The sequence below is a fragment of the Anastrepha ludens genome, chromosome 4, assembly GCF_028408465.1.
Source record: "Anastrepha ludens isolate Willacy chromosome 4, idAnaLude1.1, whole genome shotgun sequence".
Classification (NCBI taxonomy): Eukaryota; Metazoa; Arthropoda; class Insecta; order Diptera; family Tephritidae; genus Anastrepha; species Anastrepha ludens.
In genome coordinates this window covers 94,919,503-94,940,488 of record NC_071500.1, presented here as the reverse complement: position 1 = coordinate 94,940,488, position 20,986 = coordinate 94,919,503, and the positions used below count along the sequence as shown (strand labels likewise).

At 36.2% G+C, this 20,986-nt stretch overlaps 1 protein-coding gene across 2 annotated transcripts in view; it reads left to right on the top strand.

Annotated features, from left to right (window-relative positions):
* Nucleotides 1-4,325: 4,325 nt before the first annotated feature.
* Nucleotides 4,326-20,986, top strand: part of LOC128860246 (protein phosphatase 1 regulatory subunit 16A) — a 116,424-nt gene continuing 99,763 nt past the window's right edge. The window contains exon 1 of one of the 2 annotated variants that reach the window (XM_054097637.1): nucleotides 4,326-4,469. The gene's annotated coding sequence lies outside the window, so the exon portion shown is untranslated. Of the gene's footprint in view, nucleotides 4,470-18,287; nucleotides 19,182-20,986 lie in introns of those variants that run through there. The other variant, XM_054097636.1, reaches the window with a different exon arrangement.

The following is a 20,986-nucleotide window of genomic DNA, read 5'->3' as shown; positions in this document are numbered from 1 at the left end:
TGACTAATTTGGATCTGCACCGTGGCATCGTCCGAGCCTTGATCGCAGCTGGACTATCGGAAAAAATGTTGATAACTCCCGCGCTTTCGCTTCCCTTAAGCATTTTGCTTGCCTGCAGGATCGCAAAGATGTTTGCCTGACAAACCTTAGCAGCTCGGTAGTTTTAAGGAAATAGATAAACTGAATCGTCAGTGGAGACGGAGGTAACAGCCTTCGTTCCAATCCTGCCTACTTGAAAAGATTGCGCTGTAATGGCTCTCAAACTCCATTTTGTGGATAGAGAGATCTGTCCGTAGTTCTGAGAAATACGGTGTTAACTGCCCAAAACTGGAACTATGTCCCTTAAGAGATTACCGTTCGCCTTTTTTTGGCGCTGTAGTTGGGCTAAAAATGCCTTCGCATCATATAGTATGTGTTTGGGGATTCCACTGAAAATATCCCTCCTCTTCTCTTGGATTTTTCCCTCCACGCCGGGACTGCTTCCGCTTACTTATTTACCTTGCGTCCAGTGTCGCCTGTTTTGATAAGCTTATGCTCAATACTCTTCAGCATAAGTTTCCATTTCACGCTTATTTTTTTGGATCCTCCATGAAATTTGCGACGGCATTCCATTTTTCTTCGTCTATCATCATTTTCTCGATTATTTCTTCCGGTGTAAATACTCCAATAGCTCGTTGCAGAGTTATTCTCTCTATGTCCCACCTCTCGCATTTAAAGAAGTTGTTCTCCGCATCATCGAACTCAGTATCTCCATATATGCAGTTTGGTAGTCTCACTTTTCCCATTCGCCATAAATACTTGCGGAAGGATTTATGTCCGGACTGTGTGAGGTAATAGTTAACCTCACCTCTTGCCATTCACAGTTTTAGATCGGGTATTAGTCTCGCTGTCCATCTACCGTACTATTCAGGGATTCCTGTGGTCTTTGCCTCCTATCTCCGTTTGCGCTATTGTGCTACAATATCTGTAGAGATGGTTTCGCTGATAACTAAAACCGTTGCTTCAGATACTGTTCTGTAAGAAAAAGCCACTATGAGAGCGCATGTGCTTTGCACAGATTGCAGAGTTTTTCGCCGTCATTGCACCCTTAGCGAATAAAAAATCGAGTTCGTCGTGTCCATTAAAAATTTCCCTTGTTCTGCGTTGGACTTCCATGTGTGAACTCGGATCATCACCTGATTTACCTTCCTTTTGGCTTCGTCTGTGTTTCGAGCGGTTATTACAGCTGCAATGTCATCTGCGTATCCCACTAAATGCATATCCTCAGCCATCTCTATTCGAAGGATTTCAACGCAGCTTATATTTCAAAGTTCAGGTCCGAGTCAATACTCTTTGGGTCGCGCTTGCTGTTATTTGTTTAGTCTTGCATCCTTCTCGGGTTTCGTGTAAGAGCACGCGATTGCTTATATAGCTACGAATAATCTTCAATAGATTATTCGGGATCTTGAGTTTTAAGGATTCAATTACGTCGCTCCAACTTAAACTGTTTAAAGCATTTCTCAAACCCAGTGTGGCTAGTAATACTAAGCGTTTGGAGTATCGATTATTTGCCTGAGCATGTTATATGCTAGCTATTACATCTTGGATGGCTCCTAAGGGTGCACCCTCGGAGGCAATGCTCCTACCACAGTTCCATGAGGCCTGACCTACGCTTTACCGATTCCGGAAAACAGGTACGGACCAGCGCTCGCCGGGAGCAACGAAAGTTAATACTCTTCCGCCCAATGCTTACTTCCTGACCATTGTCCAAGGCGGCTGGTTACTGATATACACTAGAACTAACACATCGGGAGAGCGAACTCACATCACCCCTTTAAGGCCGCTGGTGGAAAGCCATAGCGACCTATCCAGGGACTCCCAGTGCGCGCCGTTGCATACCGGCCATGCTTTTTACATCAACAGTCGCACTTAACATGGTGAACAGACACTGATTAACACATCGCCCAATATGGGAACAGACGTATGCTAGATACTGTCACCTAACTTTCTAGCTAACTCTTACAATGTCGCTGAAGCGAGGGATATCTTGACTAGGGTCTGCGGGGTCGTCGTATCTGTCAAATCCTTGAGGGAGATCCCCTTTAGGGCATCGTCATGTGGTTAGGAGCCTACGTTGTGTTCATGTGATACTGAAAAATGTAATGAACTAGCATCACCCAGTGGGCTTCGCACCAAAATACATAAAATGTTTTTTTTATATCGCAAGAAATTTTTCATATTAAGTTTTCTTTATAGAACTCGTAAAATGTTTAAATAGTTGAATTAGTTAGATTTTTTTCATTCAACATACTTTCTAAAGATGTCACAATAGCCTTTTCTGTACTTTTTTAAAATTTGATTGTGGTGGTCACCTATATACAGGTAAGGTGAAAGAGCCGATAAAAACTTGTAATTAAACTTTGATTCTTTAATTTCCATTTCAATTTTTTACGCTAAATAAATTATGCTAAAATAAATAAAGTTAAAAATGTTTTTCCAGTTCCTTGAATGCTCCAGTTTTTATTATATTTTCGCCCAAAATTAATATTAACATAATACACTTACAACCACAACAGTACAACAGAAACGCTCATAAGCGGCTGTGTATTTGTTTTTGTTTTTCCCATACAGGCATTTGGTATGAGAGGAAACCATTACTCACATAAAATATCATAACTCAGGAACGGCTGCACCGATTTCAATCAAACTTCACACAAACCACCTCCTTAAAGATAGAAAAGAACTCTAAAATTTTTGTGTCAATCGGTTCGGCGGTTCTTGAGTTATAAGATTACCAAAGAAATGTAATATATAACGACAACTTGAAATAACCCAAGATCAGCAGTGTGGTTAGGAATTTCAGCTGATATAAGGCTATCGATTTGATCCGGAGTTATTTTATGTACCAGCCAAATAAGTATATGTGCGTGCGGCAATCCCCTTTTCTGCCATTCGATGGAGTTCATATGGCAACGCACCTCCCCAAATACATATAATTTCACAATTAAATCCATAATTGCTTTACATTTTTGCCGAAATGGATACTCATGTGGTTCAAACATATCCTAGGGTTACCCGGGTCCACGTTTTGGATTATATCTCGAGACCCTAGTCACGGAACGGTATGAAAAATACTCTATACTATAGAAATCATCAACAGCTCCCATTTGCTACCCATATTGTACAAACACATCCTAGGGTTACCCGGGTTCACGTTTTGGCCTATTTCTCGAGACCCTGGTATCCGATTCTTAAAATTTTAAAACACAAACCATCTACTGAATAGTCCAAACAAAGCCTAAAAATTTGGTTTGGATAGGTGAGCCCGTTCTTGAGTTATAAGATTACCAAGGAAATGTAACTTCTTTTTATATACAGGTATCCCTCGTATAACGCGATAGTTACGTTCCAGAAGAATTGCGCGTTATGTAATTCCGCGTTATCTAAAACATAGTTTTCATATAAATTTGGGGGTTATGTTCCAATAGGTTTTTTTTTTAAATAAAATACATACAAAATAACAGATGCACATCTATTTCAACTCAATACTAAAGTTCAGACTTTATAATACAATTAAAAACACAAAACAAAAAATTTAAAATCAAACTAAAACAAATTAAAGGTTTATTAAAAACTTTATTGTTATTCTTCAAACTTCATATGGTAATTAATCTGTTTCACTGTCTTCAAAGATCTTTGCACGTGGGCGTTTTGGGGGAGCAATAGCTTCATCAGAAGATATTTCTTCAACATAGTTTTCGCTATTGGATAAGAAACTAGTTGTGGGACCTTGTGGTTCTTCTACTGGTTTTATAATTGCAAAATCTGTTATCAGTTTTTGGTGGGTGGTTTTTTTAAGCTCCTTTTCAATTTCGTAATAAGGTGCTAGATTAATATCTATTCTATCTATCTAAGGCAAAAAAGGGTAATTCTCGGTTTACATTAAAAATACATTACATATTATAAATATGTGGTACGCAAATTAGTGTTACCAGATTTTATAATTATGTATTTTCCCCTTCGCATTATATAAGCCTAAATTTCGCGTTGTACTGAAACCTAATTTTCCCAAATCGCGTTATATTCGATATAAGACCGCGTTATACAAGGGATACCTGTATATAGATTTTCCTAGTTTTTTTACTCTTATTTTGTAATATCCCATTGGCTTTACCGAACCTAAAACTATTAAAGAACTTTTTTCGAAGTGTAATATCACCTTTCAACGGCCGCATAGTATGAACCGATGCATGAACTCAACTTTTTACTACACCTAATATTTTTCAATAATAATCTCTATTTTATAGCATTCATTAATGTATGCACTAAATTCGCTATAAGAATATTTGTTACTATTCTTTTCAGATAACACTTCAAAACACGCCGAATAACATTTACAAACTCACCATTCAAGCTAAGATGTGATAATAAATACTCAACACAACCAGCCCCTCCATATCGAACTTCGATACTATTCGCTCACTCACAAGGTATGTTATCACTGCTAAATAAATTATTATGTAAGCTTTTGGGGTTAAATAATGTCGTGGTGTTATCTTAAGTGTAAATAAATGCGATTAATTTTTTTTTGATTCGCTTCAATAGCTTTAAGGCATTTCAACTGTCATAGCTACAAGTGGCGCAACCCTCTACAGCGCAGGCAAACGAAGGCGAAGGCTTAAAAGAGCTAAGCTTTGCCTTTATAAACAACTTTTGCGAACTTTAAATGAATTACTACTACATACATACATATGTACATACATATATTTAAATTTAAATTCTAAGTAAATCATGAGTACAAATAGGATTTCTATGGTCAAAAGTATTGCAAAAAAGTAACTAATCTCCTGCTGCGGTGTTTTGTGTTTGCAGCAGCATCCATTCAGTGACCGTAACAAAAAGGCATAAAAAATAAGCTAAAATAAAATGAAAAAATATATTTGCGACGTGACTTTGTTAGCAAAGGCCACCAGCGACGCTTTAGAATTCCCCTGCACGGCGCTTGCGCTCACTGAATCTGGCTTACAGTCATCCAGTTGCTGCCGCTTCGCAAGCAGTAGGTGAGTTTGTTCAAAAAACAAACAAAAACAAAAAAAAAAAAATGGCGTGAGAAAACCCTCGATTGTATAGAATAAATTATTAAAGTTAGCCTTTGAGCAGCGGCAAAATAGAATCGTTGAAATAGCCATGCCAGTCATGCCCCAGGAAAGGTTACATTAAAGAGCTGACTGCTTATGGTTGAATTATGCAAGGGGAGTTCAAGAAGTAGGCGGCCCATTTTTGTTTGTTTTGTACTGTTAAACTTCAAAATTTGTACAAGTATAACTATGGGTATGTGGTCCATGTGGTTTGCAAAATACATTTTTTTGGGTATCAAATTGCTTGAATGCGTAAAGCCTTCATGCGCTATACTTCACCCTGTATATGAAGTGTTACCAACTTCACACTGCTTGTATCTGTAAAACAGCTAATGACATCAACGTCAAAATTGTTCTAATGACAGTTCAATATATTGTTTATAGGCCATCAAAAGCATTTGCGTCTCAGTTTTGTTGATTTTTTTTTCTGTGATGGAATTCAAACTTAATAGTGTGATTGCGTTATATATATTTGGGTGGAAAATCACAACCAGCCATTGTTCGTCAGCTCACTCACCTCAAAGTGAATAAAATGTTTGTGTATCGCACTATAAAACGTTACAATGATACTGGTAGCATTGCAAAACGCTATGGAGGTGGACCGAAAAAAACCGTAACAACGCCAGAAATGGTTCGGAAAGTGAAGGCTCGACTTGAACGAGTGGAAGAAGTGGAAGAAAAATGGCCAAAGAACTGAAAATATCACAAGATAGCATTCGGCGAATATTGAGAAATGAGCTCAAGGTCAAGGCTTACAAGTTCCAAAAAGCACACGATCTTTCACCCCAGCAAAAAAAAATTCCGTGCGAAACAGCAAAGGAGTTGTTGCGCTTGCACGAACGTGGCGAGTTTCCTAACATTGTGTTTTCTGATGAAAAAAATGTCCCAATTGAGCAGTTCATAAACACACAAAACGATCGTGTTTACTTGGCCGAACGCTCATACGAGAATTTGAGTCTACGCTTTCCAATCGTTTTAATCGAGCCTGGTGTCAAAGTGAATGCGACTTACCTATTATCCGGAAAATGTTTTAGAAGCTGCCTTAGAGCCGTGGTCAGGCAAACATTTCGGTCGTAGACCATGGACGTTCCAACAGGACTCGGCACCATCTCATGAAGCTCGTGTGAACCAAGAATGGTTAAAAAATCATGTTCCACACATCATTTCGTCCACACAATGGCTTTCGAATTCGCCAGACGCAAATCTGATGGACTATTCCATCTGGTCCATTTTGGAGAGCAAGGTGAGGACTAAAAAATATGCCAGTATGGAGGCACTGAAAAAAGCGATTATACGAGAATGGGCCAAAAAACCTCAAGATCACATTCGTGCAGCATGCAACTAATTTTTTAACCGTTTCAAGGCTATAATCAAGGCAAAAGGTGGTCATATTGAGCTAAAGTGAATATATGCTAAAATTGTAATCATTTTTGAACAATTTTGTCTTTGAAATCAATAAAAACTAATTTCACACAAAACAGTTATGGTGTTGTGAATAGGTAACACCCTGTATATGCCATTACTTTTATTTAAGGGGTTGGGGGTAGTCAGAATTTTGGAAAATTTTGATGTTTTTGCATTTTCTTGAAGTATAATATCTTAAAAATATTGTGTGAAAATTTGAAGTGAATCCGACAAATACTTTTTGAGTTATTCAGCAATTAACAGAGGGCGATCGGGCGCTCCGGAATCGATTCCAAAACTTTAAATGTGTTTTCCTAAAAACTATGTTTTTTGAACTGGTGATCACTGTAACTTAAAAACCGCTTAGTAGATTTCAGTAAGTTTTATACTGCTTTTGAAAAACATAACTCGTGTCTGTTCGAAGGATTTTTTTTTTCAAAAATTTCGATTTTTTTAAACAATTAAGGGGGAACGCCACTGTTGGGGGTCAAAAAATAGTCGATTTTTGGGAATTTTTTTTTTGTAAGTAGGAATGATTAATCAATATTTGTGCTGGATTTACCATATTATGTAATATGGAATTTGATCAATACTGCGAAACTTTAAAATACTGTAGAAAAAATTGTTACCCGGTAGACTAAAACCCAGTCGGGGTTTTACTATTCTTTATGCGTACTTTCATTTGCAATTGGTTTGGTTTGGGCATGAGCCGATGAGACCTGAAAATTGTCGCACTGTGTAATTTGTGTGAAATAAAAAAAAAATGTTTAAAGCGTCAATTTCGTTATTTATTAACCACCCTGTTTACACATGTTGTTTGTTTTTTTGTTCCGTTTTTTATATCTCATGTAAAAATAAAGCATTTCTGAGTGGCGAACACAAAACTCGAACTTTCGAGATAAGCACTCATTCATATCGTCTTTTATTTCGAGCATAAGACCCAAATCACGCCACTCACATCAGAATGACTACCAAATAACTGTATTTATTATCTCATACAATATTAATTAATTAATTGTCAATAGCATTCGTCGTCGAGTGCGGTAATAGCACAATGACAAGTGTCGTTATTCTACATATTTGTGTCTGGCAGCAGGAATTCTAGACTGCCTTGAGTATTTTCCTTTTAACTAAAAATTCCAAAAACAAAGCAAACTAATTTCCTATGCTACGTTGCCCTTAAGGTTTTTTGCACACACCTCGTGCCACTCGCCATGACTAGCCAACTGCGCTTGTTGGAAATGTGACTGCAATACAGGGGTTGCGACTTGATGTGCGCCTTTTATTGGCCAACAAATGTTTAACTAACTGACATTTTGACTGTTGCCTTCGCCGCCTAACAGGGCAAATAGACAATATAATTTTATGGCTATTTACGTAATATGTATGTATAGGCATGTAGGCATTAAATATTATGACACATGACTTAATAACTCACATGCCAATTATGGGCTGACAAATTAAATAATGATATGAAATTAATTATTTCAATATGGACAGCAAATAAAAACACTATAATGACCACATCAAACACAAATACCTTCTCGTATTGCAGCATAATTAACACCCAAAGAATAGCGAACACTAACGAAGAAAAAAAAAATAAAAAAACAATAATAAAAGGCAATAACAAAATTTAAAGAGAATATAAAACGATTAAATGTACAAACAAACTCGCACAAACACACATACTTATGTATGCATGTAAATATTGTCAGTAATAATTGACGTCCATTGAACTGAAAGGAATTCAAAAGCGGCAAATGTGCGAATTCTATGAAATTAGCGTGACCATGGGGAAAAAGGCAAAAACAAAAACTGGAACGAAAATATATACCATACATATAGAATATGGCGTATGTACAGATAAAAATTGAAAGGTGAAATACCAATCAAGGTAAACTTGGTTACCCAAAGCAAAAACTGAGTTCAACAAGAAAAAAAGTAACAGTGATAGATATACTCGTGCATACATATTCGTACCTAACTAGCGATACGTAGAAGGTGCAAGAGGCGATGCTTGTCTACACACTTACATATGCAGATAGAATTGAGAGTATGAGTATACAAGTAGTCAGGAGAGTATTTAATACAGTTCCCCAACCACTTGCCGTTGACCTCTTGATTGCTTTTGTTAAATGTAGTAGGACTGAGATAAATGTAGGCATGTAGATCTACACACACATACATATGTACACAGAAACGGATTTGAGATTTTGTTTATTAATCGACACGCGCTTGCGAAAATGCGAAATTTTATAACTGGTTTAAAATACAAAAAATATAATAAAAGAAAAAAACCGAAAAAAATTATAAAAACAAAAAAAAAAAAATAAAAAAAATTGCAATCACTTTATTTTTGCAGCGTTAAATATGCAAATGAGTTGCTCAATGAACTGTTGACTCCGGTAGGTTATAAAAATTATGGAAATTGTAAGAAAAATTCCAAAATACAAAGCAGTCGTATTAAATTTGTGCATTTGAAATTTTTTTATGTGTTTTTTTAGCATCTTTATTTTTTTTTATATATTTTATTATTTTTTTGTTTAAAATTTTAGCTTTTTTTTATATTTTTCAGCATTTTTCCTTTCCTTAAACTTAAATTTTTTTTTTGCATCCCGCTCGCCCCCTGGTTGGTCGAGTTTGAGTTTGAACTCATTTGTTTTTAACTTTTTTTCAAGCTTTCTGAATTTTAAATTGAAAAATCGCTGCTACAGTAAATTATTTATTATACTGATGATAAAAATGAATATGTGTTTACATATACAGGTGCATATTTATATAAATTCTCCTTAAATATCGGTGTTTTTTTTAAGAGCTTAAGGACTTAAAATTATAATTCAGAACAGAAAATTGTTAGAATACATTTTTTTTATAATCTGGTAGCTATTTTTTAAATTCTGATGGATATTTTTTAGAATCTGGTAGATATTTTTTCAATATGATATCCAGCATATGATGCTGCGTCTACGAGTTATTTGGTCTATTCGATCAATCCAAGTTTTGACTGCGTTTTCGAATAGATCTGGTTAATAAATCCGAATGAGCAAAAATGCGACGTAAACGTTACTTATTTGGCTTCAATTCTTGCACGAGCTGCATTTTAGAAGCACTAAGATCTTGGTACTTACATAAAGGTTTCCACGTAGTCGAAGGGCAGAGGCCCTTGAGAAATTCACGAACCCACATTTTGGCGTCTTCTTCAACACTTCGCTCTATGAAATTCGCGAACAGATTTTTTTCTTTTATAAATTTCCACAATTTGGAAGCGTTGTTTTGGCGTTAAATGATTCTTGATGACTTGCCAAACCTCATTGAACAACACAGTTCGCCATTCTCAGCTGTCAAGCCATAGTTATCGATATCGATAGTTGTCATGCAGTTAAAAAAATACCCGATACAAATATACTTAAAGCTGTATCTTCCAAAAGTAATTTAAATTACAATTAAAAAGCACGAAATTTCAAAATCCAGCCTAATTGCATGCGGTTGTTTTGAAAGTTTAATAACCTTTGTCAATTTCACACTGCAACCCTGTCAATGGGTATGTTGAAAGCGGAAAGTTGAGTGGTAGCTGTCAAGTGGTGCAGATGCAGACATTCTGGGCTTGACTTTCATAGTCGAATATATTCCTAATCCTAAATGAATTCAGTTAACTAAAGGTATTAACTTCAGGCGGTTCAAAATTCGAGGGAAAGGTTTTGATTATGTTTTGCGTAAGCTAATGCGCTTTGGTGGGTTAGACTTGAAGAGGGCCATATGCTGAGCTGTATAGTCGATTAGATATTTGATGCCCTGCTTGCTGGTGGAGGACGGTGAAAGAAGATCGTTTTGAATTAGAAAAATCAAGTGACGTAGTCCGGGCTTCGCCAAATTCAAGCGCAAGCTTTAGTTAGTCAGAAGTAAAATTCTTCTTTCAACCAAAATGTCTTTAAACATGAACTTGTTAGTGAAAAGTTATTATATTACCAAAAACGTTCATTTGTACAGAACACAAAACATTTATAATCGGAAAATTAGCGCACAATGTGTCATGGCATATCATTTCTAATTAAATGCAAATAACTCGAGTAACTTTAGTAAAAGTTTGTGCTCAACTTTTATTTTCACAGCTCACTAAATGTGTTTCTAACACGTTCCAAGCATAATAAATTCGCCTGCGGTGACTCTGCAATATGTTTAACCTTCGGCGACTAGCTTTATTTAACTATACGTCTTTATTAACCAAGAGTTAAGTGACTCACTTGCGCTTCTCTTTTTAATAAAATAATAATTTCTCATGTCTGAATATAAATTTTATTGCAATCAAATGAAAAGATGGTTTTTCGGGGAGAGAAGTTCAATAATCTAATATAAAAAATAAGTAATAATGGGCGTCTTCGATTCGTCACTTCTCTGGTCGCTATTTCTGGACTCTGCTCGTGTGACGGAAAATTTTCATGTGAAAGCAATAACAAAGTTATCGAGTGAAATTCGCCGCTAGTGAGCATAATTGCACCTCGCAAAATTGGTATAACTGACTGTTTTCAATGCTGCCAACTCGCGATTATACGGGAGATTTTTGTTGCTTCAACATTACGAATTCTCTTTTGCTGCTGCCCGTCTTTCCCACACACCTTGCAATTGTTAGTTTTTAGCATAAAGTCAATCTTTTGTTTTTAAAGCTTGCATCAAACGACAGCGAAACATTTTCTGAGTATTTTTTTTTTTAATTCAGTCCAATCGGTTCATTTTTTCTTGAGCTATTTGGGAGATCGCATTCAAATATGCTCATATTTCGTTTAGAGAGTGAGGATCTCGGACAACCATACTAATACGTATTCCGTTTGAATTTGAAAGAATCAACTGATTGGCTGACGTTGCAGGGGTTATGAATTGGTTTGTTTACGAGAAAACTAAGATGGCTTAGTAATATATGAAAAAATTAACACAGTCACACTTCGTTGCCGTCTCAAAAACGACTGATTGTACGAGTGTGTGAACGAATGTTTGGATGAGTGTGGAGTGGAGTGTTCAGATGATTGTCTGACGTAGCAAGGGTTATGAATTGGAAGAGTGTGCGAAATTATCGTGTAGATTTCGGCTGGCGTTATTGGGTTATGAAAAACATCAACATAACCGTTGTTTTTTTTGCCGCCTGGACAACAACTGATTGGACGAGTGTGTGAATACGTGTAAAATGAGCGTGCAGAATGCTGCTGCAGAGTTCCCGATGGCGTGGCAGCCGAAGTTTCGCGCTCGATTTCGTTTTTCACCATAGCTGAAGGTCAGATTTGTTATCAAGGATGATAGATATTAGGTTTGCTCGTTAGGTATGGTGAAAAAAAATGTTGAGGGGAATTCTGGATTCTAAGTAATTCGTTTTGAATTTCACACTCTAAAACTCGGGTTTTTTCAGTTTTTTAATAAAAAAAAAAACGAAATAATTGAAATAATATTGTAATATAATTTTAGTACGGGCGATAGCCATTGATGTTGTGAACAACATATTAAAATTTCAGACGTTTCGGTAGAATAGTTTTTTTATTTGGCAATACCAGGCCGAAAAAGTAGTTTTGAGATGTTAATGGTTGTATGGGTTAGGCCAAGGCTTTTATGCACTGCGAGCAAATTAATCTATTGTGCGCCCCTAATTCCTTAATTATAATTATTTAGTATACCGAGGAATCGAACCAGCTCCTTAGGAGGGAGCATTTGTAGATCTTCCTTTTCTAGTAGGTACGAGCCCCTGATTCTGTGTCTCCTCTGGCCTAATGCCTCACATTTGATGATTAAGTGTGCCATAGACTCCTCTTCATCACAGCAAAACCTGCATAATCTTGTACTAGGTAATCCTATTGTGTTAAAGTGTTTATTATGGGCAAAGTGATCTGTAAGTGCTCCCCAGAGTAATCTGAAGCCCTTTTTGTCTAGAGTTAGTGCAGATTTTGCTCTTTTGGCATTGAAGTTCAAATTTTTTTTGGATGATTAATGCCGCTTGTGCCGTTCCAGTGTTCCCTGATTTTAGTTTGGATCCATTTTTTGGTTTCCTGTTTTATATTATTTTTGAGTCGAAAAATTGGCGACCATTGATGCCGCCGTGTGACGAATCTGGCTCTACTTGCTAAAACGGCTGTAGAATCAAAAATACTGGGAATATCCTTGCAAAAAGTTGCTAGTATAAGAATATATAAAAAAGCCCTTACATTCGAAATATCAAAAACAAAAATCGATTTTTTGAAAATTCTAAACCATCTTCTTCTTCTTCTTAATTGACGTGATAACCACTTAAGCGATTTTCGCTGAATTTAACGTAACGCGCCAGTCACCAATCTATGCAATCCTTTAGAACAGCGTCGAAAAAAATGTTGTTTAGTAGTCAGAAGCCCGAAATGATGATTTTCAATAATTTTTTTTGCTTGTTAACACGTTCCCTGTCCCAATACAAAAATGCAAAATTGACCGACAAGTCCAAGTTTTTTGAATAATTTGTTTTTTTGTAGTCATAGGATAGCTTTAGTATTAATAATAATAAAAAAAACGGATGTAGGGTATTTCTACCTGAAACACATATGGTCCATGAGCGTAGTGGGACATTTTTGCTTCTGCACGTTCACGAAACACATGTGGTTCATATACCCCTGACGCACATATGGCTCAGGAACGTATCAGTGCTTATCAGGCGCACATTTACTGAACCATATGTGGCTCAGCGGACAGGGAACGTGTTAATTACTTTGTTTTACAAAAATAAAAACATAGCATTAATACATCATCTTTCGACTTGACTTCAGCAAAAACTAAAAAAAAAAAATTATTAATTGTAAAAGTTATCGCTGTTTGTGTGGAGCCCGTTTCTTCAGAAGTCCCTTGCGGTGATCATCACAAGTCCTCCATCTAAAATCAATCGGCCAAGAGAAATTAGTTTTATTAATAGATAATCTTGTGCCTTATCCAAGCTTTTTTTTCAAAATTAACAATATGGTGACCTCAGGAAATATTTTTCAGATTTTCGAGAAAAAAATCGACAATTAATTGTTAAAAAAAAATCGAAATTTTCGAAAAAAAAAAATCCTTTTATCAGGCACGAGTTTTTTATGATTTTCAAAAGCAGTATAAATTTTATTAAAATCTACCAAGCGGTTTTTAAGTTACAGTGATCACCAGTTCGAAAAACATAGTTTTGAGAAAAACGCATTTCAAGTTTTGCTATCTGCTCCGGAGCGCCCGAGCGCCCTTTGTTAATTGTTGAGTAACTCGAAAAGTATTTGTCGGTTTCATTTCAAATTTTCACACATATTTTTAAGATATTATACTTTAAGAAAATGCAAAAAAAAAAATCAAATTTTTCGAAAATTCTGACTACTTAGGGGTAGCCTTAAGCTTTTGTGTGGTTGAGTTATTTCAAAATCTTAACTTTATCATCTGTTATGTTTGCTATTGACGCTTGCGTTGCTTAACTTGATTCGAGGGCACGCCAATTTGCTATTTATATACAACACCCGCTTTATGAAGACTTTATTGCGGTCATTAGTCAAAAGTTTCTAATTTTGTTTTCCATCAATTGAATCCTGGTATTTTAATTAGTTTTTTCTAAACTTTATGCATACTTCTATATTTAGTTCGTACTGCAGTTTACTCCTTTCACTACGAGTGACAGATTTTCATGTGTGTTCGCATTCGAGGGTTAAAGTTACTAATTACGCACTGCGTATTAACCAAAAGTTAGTCGTGGACTGCCTTATTACCCGCAATCGGTCGCACGAGTGTGTGTGTGTGTGTATGTGCGTTAGTTAGTCAGGCAGGTGGTGCCAATTAGTATTTAATGCACGTAATTTTCATTTGTAAAGTTGTTGCAATAAATTACATACACAAGCACATATTTATTGATTGCAGTTGTAAATAAAACAACAAATATTATTATATTTTAAAACAAAATAACCGGTTATTTTAACAAAATGTAATAATCAACGGCAAATATGCTCCTCATGCGCTTGCTTTTTTGGTTGGATTCTTCTTCTGCTTCCTCGTTTTGAAATTTATTACTTGAAAGAGCGTAATTGAAATTTAACTGACAACGGCAAAGTAAACAAAATGCGCAGGTTGTATATTAGCCCATAGAAAAATATGCGCAAATAACTAGTATTGTTGTACAAATTGTTGTTGTACTTATTTTCTTATTGTTCCTTATTCGCCAAATAGATAAAATGCTTACAATTTAAATTTATTAGACCTGTGTGTTAATGACAATGAAGCAGCGGCAGCAAAAACCCCACCCCTCATAGGGCCACACCATCGCATCGCAATTCATTCAGCAGTAAACCTTTGCTTTGTTTATTTTTCTTTAATTTACTATCGCTTTTTTATTGTTGCTGTATTTTCCTTCAATTTCACTTGTTTTCGCATAAAAGTGACTGCAATAAAATTGCTGTGCTGCCAATTGTGCCCAGTGGTTGGTGAATATTTAATCAAATTGTATATCTAAATATGCGTTAGGCAAATAAAGGGTGGCCGTTAAAGGTTGTCTCTATGGAATTTAAAAAAAAAAAAGAAAAAAAAACCAAAAATTAAAAAATACGCAGTGCTTATTTGATGGGTATCAAAACGGCGCTTTAGTGCTACTTGAGGAGTGCCAGACCGGCACTTCAACCATTTCAGCTACCTACCTATTTGATATGTATATTTATATGACAGTTATGTTTAGAGCAAATATTAAGGTTAAGGGGTTATATACAGTTAAGATTTTCAAAAAATTTATTTTTTTGTTCTTAATGTACATGCATTTAAGAATACACACAGAAAATTTAATATCGTTCCGGTGAATATTTTAGAAGTTACACCAAATTTGATAAAGCGTTTCAGAGTGCTTGAAAGTAGAAGGCCGGAGCGAGCGGCAGCGCGTTTTTATCAAAATGGTGTTTTCAGAGTCGGTGACCAACATTACTCGAAAACGGTTAAACCGAGCTTCTTAAATATATTTTTTAGTAATTAATCGAAGATTTTTTCTCACCGTTAAATATATTTTTTTATAAACAATTTAAGGCCGAAAGTTTGGTCAAAAATCGATTTTTTTTTTTTTTTTGAAAACGCTATTTTGTCAATTTATTTTGCTTATTCCTTCGATTAATTACTAGATTTAACATTCAGCCCTATCATGCAATTCATCGTAGACTGTTTTTCGTAGAAACTAAGAAATTGTAAACATACAATTCGAATAGCTCCGAACGTACATTCGAAATTCGGAGAGTAGCATTCACCGAATACACTCTTAACGTCAAATTTTAGAGTTTCGTACAAATTTTCTACGACGAGGTTAGATTAACGGACACAAATTAGAACGAGTAATAAAAAGAGGATTTGAAAGGAAGCAAATAAAAAAGCCGTAAAATGTAAGTCCTATATTAACTAAACTATAAATAAAAAGAAATTTTTGAAGTACATGTACTTTTATGTGACTCCCAAAGTTGTAACAACACGGCAGCAGTATGCCACTTTGTTCGAGCTAATAAAGGAGAAATCAATCATGGCATTGATACTGTAATAGCCTTTCCCGTTGTAGTGGAGGAATGATGCCAGGAAATCTATATTTTTTTATAGAATTCCATCTTACTTTGCTGTTTTTCATTGGCACTCAAGTCGAGATTTACCCACTGAGGACACAATCGTGTTTGTAGTGACGCTAATGCGTCTTTTAGTGCACAGCTAAATGTCGACTGCCCCATAATCACGTCGAAATCTTAACCAACTCCGTGCTGATAGCCCCCTCCGCAAGAAGCCGTAAAATAGAGGATAGTCGGAGAACTGGAGTTATGGACCTCCCTGAACTTGCACCGTGCCCAATAAAACTCAAAACGTATGTAAATGCCGCTTTATTTAACCGGCAATTTTTTATAAATCTGTTTTAAACCGTATTTAAATAAACTTTTTCTTTAACAAAAAGCCAAGCACTTACATTGGTTTGTCCATATCGAGAGGGTTGCTTGCATCACTCAATATTTTTCGCTCAATTCTGAGACTTCGTTTGCTTCTCTCATTTTCCTTTTCCATTAATACGCCTTAATTTGAAAATTCAGCTTACTTGACGAAAAACTTAAAGATTATTTGCTAAATTGTCTTGTTTACATTGAGGTGAGCTGTTGTCGAAATACCAAAATTTGATATTTGAGTTTGGCAGACTTTTTGCCTTGTTCACATGGAACCCACGATTACAATTTTTTCGTATTCGTTGTAAACATTCGTATTCGAAGGTTTTCTACGACGGATTCTATGATAGTGCTGATTACTTTAACGAAATCTGTTTGGATTTTTAATTCCAGAAGATCCAGTTCAGAGATATAGTGGTCACCGCAAAACGTCTTTTCTGAGAGGAGCTCACGAAGAAGATCAGCTGTAGCTCCTTTCCAAATAAATATTTTTACTAACACTTTTTACTAAGTCTTAAAATACAGTTAAAAGATGACATAATATGTGATCAATAAATCAATAAATTTAAAAGTTTTCTTAGAAAAAATTCTGGAAAATTCGCTTTTTTCGGCCTTCTAACTGTATATAACTTCTAAAGTTTTGGCGATCGCCCCTCTTCACGGGTCCAAATTACCCAATGTGACCCACGACAGTCGGTTGTACGTTACCATAACAGCCGGATTTACAATATATCCGGTCAAGGGCTCTCAACTCTGTACCTTCAGTTTCCCATGTCAAGGGATATTTGGAATTTTGCTCTGCTTTCATCGAACTGCCACATTGCGCGAGGGTATCCTGGTCCATATGCTATTCATATACCTATGTATATAACCCTTTAAGGGGGTTTGGCCGAGCTCCTTCTCGTATTTGTGGTGGCCTCTTGATGTGTTCCACAAATAGAGGGACCTACAGTTTTAAGCCGACTCCGAATGGCAGATATTTTTTATGAGGAGCTTTTTCATGGCAAAATACTCAGAGGTTTGCCATTGACTGCCGAGTGACGTTCGCTATTAGAATACTTTCTATCAATTGGCATTACACGCCCGGGGTTTCGAGCCTTTCTACTTCCGAATGGTAGTAGCACACCAACCCATGCGGCTACGGTGACTCCCGTATTTGCCTGTTCAATAAAAACCGATGTAAGCTGAAGTTTACACAAAGATAGAAGATAAAGGAACACCTACGTTACGATTTTAGATTACTAAGGGTCGGTTGGCTCCCTCCCTTGTCAGCACGCATTTCATTGAACATTCTGATGAAATTTTCGATGCTATTTTGGCTTAGTATCTCCATCAACAAATGCCTCCGCAACATCTGCAGAAAGTGACGATTGATTGAGAAAACCACCAGGTAGCATCACGAGAATGGCATTGGACTGAAACCCGCAAGGGAGCAGAGGTCGCGGTCGGCCAAAAAACACTTGGTTGCTGCGCGAACTAGCAGATGCTGACATCTCATGAGACGGTGCAAAAACAACAGCACAGAACCGTGTACAATGGAAGAGTCTTGTCGAGGCCCTATGCTCCCGAGAGGAGTGAACAAGGAATAAAAAACCTTCACTTGTGGGCTCTTTTGAGGAAGCTTCCGATGCAACCCATCCCAGAGGCGATTTATGTATTTTCAGCAATAGTACGTCTCGCCTTTTCCCCTTCAGAAAACCCAAAAGGAATATATCTTCTTCTTGATTGGCGGGATAACCGGTTACGCGATTTCAGCAAGTTATTTAGCGTCTTAAAATTGTAAAGATACGTTAAGTCTTGCCTTTTCCTTTTCAGAGACCCTAAAAGGAAGATATCTAGCGTCTTAAAATCGTATGATTTTGGCGTCTAATTTGCTCCGTCAAGAAGCAAGACAGGAACTTTGAAGAGTCTTCTGTAGTTGCTTTCCACCGTTTCTATGCAATGTACCGCCGCTGTTAACGTCTTCATCAACTCCACTCAACTTCGAAGTACTAGCAAGCCAACTGTCGTACAACAGACTAAAAAAAAAAAAACAACAACAAAATTGGAAAAAGTACAACCCTAGTGAGCCATCCAATTGTTTTGAAAACTTTGGTGCTCAGTTCCTTTGACCTATTCCTGCATGGGCCGCATAAGCGCAGGCTAATTTTTGTAGTGCTCAAATCATGAAAATTTAGTGCTCGGGCTTTCTGTTGGTGACTCTTTGTCATTTTCACAAATTCCATTTGAGCTACTACGTAGCTACTATACAGGACGTATATATGTAACCATGCACATGTATGCACACAACTATGCTCATACCTGCATTTACTGCATAGCTGAACTTTCAATTTTGCAATAAACTTTATAAAAGCGAATGCTACGCAACCGAACTAAACTATGTACAGAGTGTAACCTCCAAAAAGCGATTTGAAACAAACATAAACAAGTGACTGCAATAATAACAACAACATAAACATTTAGTCAGTGCCTAGTGTTTATAGTGCAGAAAATTTTGTGCGCCTGAAAAAAGAAAACGAAAGCATTACCGTACCGGTCAGAAGTGAAACAAGAAATGTGGGGAAAATTAAAATGAAATACAAAAATAATGCCGAGACGTATAGTTTGTTTAACAAAGTGTTTTTCAACACTCCATAAAATTCGCAAACAACAACAAAAACAATTGCAAAACAGCTGCTATAGTGAGAACAGCCGCAGCTTGGCATACAAAAACAACTCTTCAATCGTATGTACAAAAGCAGAACACAGATTTCCGCTGGTCAGTATTTTGTTGTTATTTAATTCATTTCCTTTTATTGTCTGGTCTGTTTGTGTGTCTTTTTTTTTTTGCATACTTGTGCACCTACTTAAGTTGGCGCAAAATATTCTGAGTGTTATTTGTTTTTGCCCTGACCGTCACTGCCCCAACAAGCCGAAAAGAAAAAAACACCAAAACTTCAAGAGAGCAAATTTGGCTATTGGACTTTGTTGTTTACTTTTAGTTGGCTGCAGCCGCAGATGCCGACACAGTGTGTGCGTTGTTTTTGTAATGCTATGAGTATGCTCCGAAGCACAAATTGAGTGAGAGTAGTGTTGTAAGTGAGAGTCAACATTTTATTCATTGTTGGATAACAGTGGGAGAGAGAGTTTTGTGTGCTGTAATTGTGTTTGCAAAAACATCTGACGTCGGGTATAGGGTTACCTGTATAAATGGCATACACAAAAGCGTGGATGCAGAATATTTTAAACTTTCTGCACAAATCCAAAAACCAACCCGATATGAAAAAATTGTGGGTAAAAATAACCCAATAGAAAAATGTATGTAGTTAAAGGCAAAAATATGTATTTTATGAATATAAATATTTGTCAAAAAAAAAAAGACAACTGAATGTATTTATTTTTTTTATTTTGTTAAATCTTGTTATTTTGTAAATTGTTGTTTTTTCTCTTATATTTATATATGTACATATGTACAAATGTGAGTAGTAGAGATATGCAATAGATACTAGGAAACTCGCGGATCCTGCAGTAATAGGTTGAAAAAGCCTCTTGCGCATATAAAAAGATAACATAAGATTTGGTTAAGCTAAAAGTTGGTAGAGTAGAGTAAAACTATCTCAGAATCGATCATTCCTATGAATACTTCCTACTGGTTAAAGGGTTACGTGATCATTACCATCTAGTAAAAAACTTGGCAAAGAATTAAAGTCGGCTTTGCTTCGATAAGACTCGTCAACTGGTAGAGAGCTCAGGTGTTTGACACTCAGCACTTCTTTTACATAATTTTGGGTTTCAGGAACTCCATGCTTAATTTCGGTGAAATGACCTGCTTCCATATGGTAGCAAAGTGGTAAGCTTCTGGACGAGTTCATTTCATTTCTCGTAAGAGATTACAATTCAGCTCTATGCATTTTAAATGCAACTTAACTACCGAGACTACATCAGCTCTGTTTTAGTGTAAGTCATACTGACTTCACAGCTCCTGGAATAATATCTAATAAGTTGTTGCGACTATTTACAATTGCACATTCATTTATTAACCATGAACAAATCAAAAAATTTATTTTAATCAAGTACAAACTTACATGGACTCAAACGGTCTCTGTGTTGCTTGTATTTATGTTAAGAAAGTAAATATTTAATGTCGATCGATCGAAAATTCATGCATATACACTTGCGCATTCCATTCAGCTAGAAACGAGCTAAAAATTACTCGACGTAAATATGAGGATATGGAAGGAAAAATAAATAGTGAGAAACATATTCAGTTTTTGAATCCACATTTCGAGTTATCTGGCAGGCCAATATGAGACCGGCTGACAATGTGCATACTTCGTATCGATTGACAAAATTTTCTTATTTTGGGTATGGATACTCGATACTGAGTGACGAAATTAAAGAAAAAAAAAGTAAACAGTTTTATCTGATCACGAATACTGCCCATATTAGCATATCAGGTTACCACACAATAGCTGGCTCCTCAAATTCATACAATAGGTTTATGTAGTTTTCTGAGTTCATACGCTCGAGAGTTTTGAGTATAGGTGTCCTGTTAATATACAATAGCTGAAAACTGCGTAAATT